Genomic DNA, 5,029 nt, shown 5'->3' on the forward strand with positions numbered 1-5,029 from the left:
GATGCCGCCTGAGCTGAAATGCTAAGTTTTGTTTTGATGATGTTTTGCTGCAATCTTCCAAACTTCCATTTAAACATATTTCCTTTAATCATAAAGATGATGTCAAAATTCATTCAGAAATGTCTTCAAATTTCTCATTAGCACATGAAGAAAATTTTCATTGATTTGATTGAAGGAAAAGACGAGCACTTCCATACATATTCTTGAAAGGGAAGATAAAAGCCTGCACTCCAACTGATGAAGGCTGACTATTGAATTTTACTGATCTTTCTTTTCCCTAAAAGGGTTGCTTCTCTTTTCCTCAGTTTGCTTTCTTCTACCAAAGAGTAACAATGACTTATTCTGTGATTGAGAACTAAACAGCCAAGCTCTGACCTGAGCATAGGGGGAGTGGGGCTTGCCATGTAATGTCTAGCTGTTACTTACACTTGGCTTTTTGCTTGCATTTCTTTGTGGCAGACAAATAAATGATACAATCTTTCTGAAAGCTTTCAGAATGTCCCAGAGGGCTGCCTTAGAAAAAGCCAAATCTTTGTTGAATTCAAGAAAGAAAGCAATTTCTGTCCATGTGAAAGACGGAGAGAGTAGAACAGTGTATTGACCACTGTGGGGATTTTAAGGGTATCTAGGGAAAATCAGTTTCCCTAGGGTACGATCTAAATTTTATTTGATGGATGGTATCTATTGATGTAGCTCTGCCTTTTGTAAGAAGCAAGCCAACTTATTATTGACTTATGAATCTGAAGAAAAAAGGCAGGGAAAATATAAAGCAGCAGCATGCTTTCTAACTGTCAAGTGTACGTGGATTTGATGTCAAAATGAAGATAACATTTGTCTTGGGAATCACTTTGAATAATTTAGAAATATTATTAAATGATTAACACCTATGTCCTGTCATTCTTGTTCCTACCTGTTCTCATATGATATAACGTTATTATACCTTGCGTTTCATCCCAAAGGATCCCAAAGTGGTTTACAATCACAGCATACTTTTAAATCAGTCCAGGTCTCCTGGTTGAACAATGTATTTGGGATGACAGAATTATAACTTTCTTGGCAGACCCATGCATAATTCACTAAGATTATCTGCACTACAAAAAAAATCAGTTTATATATAATTCTTAATAATGGAAAAATCACTCCCTTAAGTTGAATGCTTGTCAAAATGAGGAAGAGGCTGAACTAGCAATGCTGAGTAAGAGTACTAGGCCGGGTGCGGTGGCTCATGCCTGTAATCCCAGCACTTTGGGAGGCTGAGGTGGGCAGATCATCTGAGGTTGGGAGTTCAAGACGAGCCTGACCAACATGGAGAAATTCCGTGTCTACTAAAAATACAAAAATCAGCTGGGCATGGTGGTGCATGCCTGTAATCCCAGCTACTCAGGAGGCTGAGGCAGGAGAATCGCTTGAACTCGGGATGCGGAGGTTGCTGTGAGCCAAGATCGCACCATTGCACTCCAGCCTGGGCAACAAGAGCCAAACTCTGTCTCAAAAAAAAAAAAAAAAAAAAAAGTACCAAACTTGTGTTATCATTCTGTTCCCACCAGGGATGGGCTTGTAAAGGATTGTGTAAAGGGGACCGATACGTAGAGCAAATTACATAGTTTATGTACCTGGATACATCGGTGAGTTACAATGCATTGCCCTGTATTCCAGAACTCTAGCTAGAGTCAAACAGCTTGTTAAACCTACATTGGTCACTCTTCTGTGAAAGGAACCATATCAGGCATACCAAACCTGTACTACATACCCTGCTTGCCCTTTTGCTGCTGCTCAAATTCAAACTGTGTTAAGGTGCTCCCACTGATTTTCCTCACATTGATAGACTGAAGGAAAGAAAAGAAAGGAGATGAAACTTAACAAAATCAGTTTGTGTAACTCACAGAGCGTATCTGCCAATAAAATGNCAAGCAATTGAAGTTGGTCATTAGCTTTTATTAATAGGGAAATTCTTTCTCTATTTGGATTACAGTGTCGAGGTTATCTTTCGTCTGAGAATTTTGTAATTTTGCATTGAACAAGAGACTGTTACTTATTTTTTAAAACTAGTGTATGCAAATTATGATTAAATTCCTGGATATTTAATCTTTTGAATATCATTTAAAAAATAGAATGATGGTACACTGAGATAATAATTAACTCATTATGAATAATTTATTTTATAGCTTGAAACTCTGCATAAAGCAAAGTTGGTGTTGCCTAAATTTTCAGGCAGATTCTAGTTGAGATATCAATAAGTTTGAGTCATGTGTGTAGTATTACGTAGTGAGAAATGTTTATAATGTGCATGCTAAAAATTCCCAGCTTGAAACCCTAAAAGAATTATGATGTCCAAATAATGTTTTTCTAATACAATAAATATGTTTTGCCATCCTGAAAAGGGGCAACTAAATCTGCTTTGACTATAGGTGGCTTTTATATTTTAAAATTTACAGCAATTATAATTAATCTTTTTAAGCTGGAGAGTGAATATAATCATCTTCTGATTACAGATTTTAAATAATGGAGGCTATTAGACATCACAGAACTTGACAGGCTCAAACAGCTTGTCATTCATAGATGGTATTACATTCTCATGTCAAGGAGGAACCCCTTGATCCACTGTTTGCCTATTTATTTATTTTATCCTTTTGCATTTTGTTTCTTCAGAATTTGCTATGTGCCAAACAACATTCTAAGCATTTACAATAATCTTGTGAGGCAAGCACTGTTATTATCTCCATTTTATTGAGGAGAAGTGTGGTATAATAGAAATAGTATCATACGGGTTTAGCATCAAACAGACTTGGTCGAATCCTGAATCCACCACTTACTAATGATGTAGTCATAGGCACTTATTGTGTACTTATGTTGTGAACTTCAAATTTCCTATAAAAAAAATGAGGGAAGATACTACGTACCTCACAGGGTTATTGTGAACATTAGATAGGAATACAGGAAATCACCTTACCCAGTTTCTGACAAATAATAAGTTTTCAATATAGTTTAATTTCCTTCCTATTTCCTTCAACCTTGTGTTAGTCAGGACTCTTGGTTACAAGTGATGGAAACCCACATCAAATGGACTTTAACAAAAATGAAAACGTTGGTTCATTTAACAGGGAAATTTAGCGGTTCTACCAATGCCAGTAGAATGTCTGTCTCTTGGAACTGTGTTCCACTGTTTTGGCTTATTTTCAGGCAGACTATCAATCTAATCCATTTAAAACCTTAATCGGCTTTTTACCAGTTTGCATCTGGTCAGTGCTATGGGCTGGTAACCAAAGACACACATCTCCTTGAGTCATGGTGTTGTATGAAAAACCGGTTCTTGTCACACGACCAGGAAAGATTAGGCTCGCTGGCACTTTGAAGGATGAGGGGTAACAGAATTTATTGGTCAAAAAGGGAAAACAACACAGCAAAGTGAGATGAAGTCCTGTTAACAGGCTCTCCACCTCACCGATTAAATCGCAGTTCACCACACAGGAACGGGAAAGGCCAGGCTCCTCCTCCCTGCAAATGGTGGGAACTTTCATGGCTCCACCCCATTCTCCCAGTGCGCAGGCCGGCTGGAGATTCTCCAAGGACTCATTTATGCTTAGCTGTTTCAATGGCCCTTGAATCTGTGCCTCAGAATTTCTGTCTTTAGGCAACAGACCTAGGGCTTTGACCATTGCCTCAATGCTTAGTTAAATGGCATCTGTCTTGCTCATTCCTGGGATAATACATGTAATAGTAGGTTAGGGTGTGGTGGAGATACAGTTCATCTGTCTCTTGCCCATGGCAGAATCCCAATGAACTGTTCTTTAAAATACAGGTAATTGCACCCTTTGTTACACAGGAAATGCACAGGATAAAGTCGTAGGTAAGAAGCTAAGGGATTAGTACTAGTCTTATCTCTTGTGATATATCCTATTTCGTAAAGTTTACTCACATTAAGTTTAGCTTGGAGCAGGGTATACAGCACTTCCAACCTGGTAAGATTCATGATTATCTGTCAGTCATTTCATATTGCTGGCCATAAGCAGAAGGTATCTCCTTGTCTACTTTCAGACACATAAGGTTGGACCAACGATTTTATCTTCCCGATAGGCACTTATTCAAGGTCAAAAGCAGTAATCAATGAAATTCAATACCCTGAAGTATTTACATCAAGTCCCCAAAGTCTGAATCCTAGGATACAATAGGAACAGTTTAATAAGCTACTGCACAATAGAGCTTGCCTATTTTCCAGCTGGAGGCAAGAGTATCTTTAATGTCCTACATTCGAATCACAATCGACCAGTTCCACTTTTGGGATGTTACTTTTCAATACCACTCTTCTAGATATCAATATCAATTTTTTTGAGACAGGGTCTCACTCTGCTGCCCAGGCTGGAGTGCAGTGGCACAATCACGGTTCACTAAAGCCTTGACCTCCCTGGGCTCAGGTGATCCTCCTACCTCAGTGTCCCAAGTAGCTGGGACTACAGGCACACACCACTATGCCTGGCTAATATTTGTATTTTTTGTAGAGATGGGGTTTGGCCATGTTGCCCAGGCTGGACTTGAACTCCTGAGCCCAAACAAACCTCCCACCTCAGCCTCCCAAAGTGCTGGGATTACAGGTGTGAGCCATCACTCCTAGCCCAATATCAATTTTGTGAGCGCTCTTTGGGCTTCAAGGGACAAAAAAATAATTCAAACTTGTTTATTGACTTACATGATGAAGATGTTCTGGAATGGCTAAATCTAAAGGTTCAAATCTTATCATGAGAGGGTTTTACCTCTCTAAGCAAATGGGCAATTAGCATACAGAATGATAAAGTTAGCTGTAGGGTGCCATGCTAGAGCAGAATAGAAAGCCAAATAAAATTTCCCTTTTCTTAAAAGTTCCTAGTATAGCAGGAAACATATACATATAGAGACATCAGTCTATATAACCTGTAAAACTGTAAGGAAGAAGAGCATGAGAAGTGGTCTTTGAAAAGGAAGATAAATGGATAAAGAAATGGAGCTTTCCTAGAAATATAGCCAGTCGAAGAGAAAGTAGAATTATATACAGTTC

This window comes from Rhinopithecus bieti, unplaced genomic scaffold (assembly GCF_001698545.2).
Source record: "Rhinopithecus bieti isolate Rb0 unplaced genomic scaffold, ASM169854v2 scaffold_252, whole genome shotgun sequence".
In the NCBI taxonomy this organism is placed as follows: domain Eukaryota; kingdom Metazoa; phylum Chordata; class Mammalia; order Primates; family Cercopithecidae; genus Rhinopithecus; species Rhinopithecus bieti.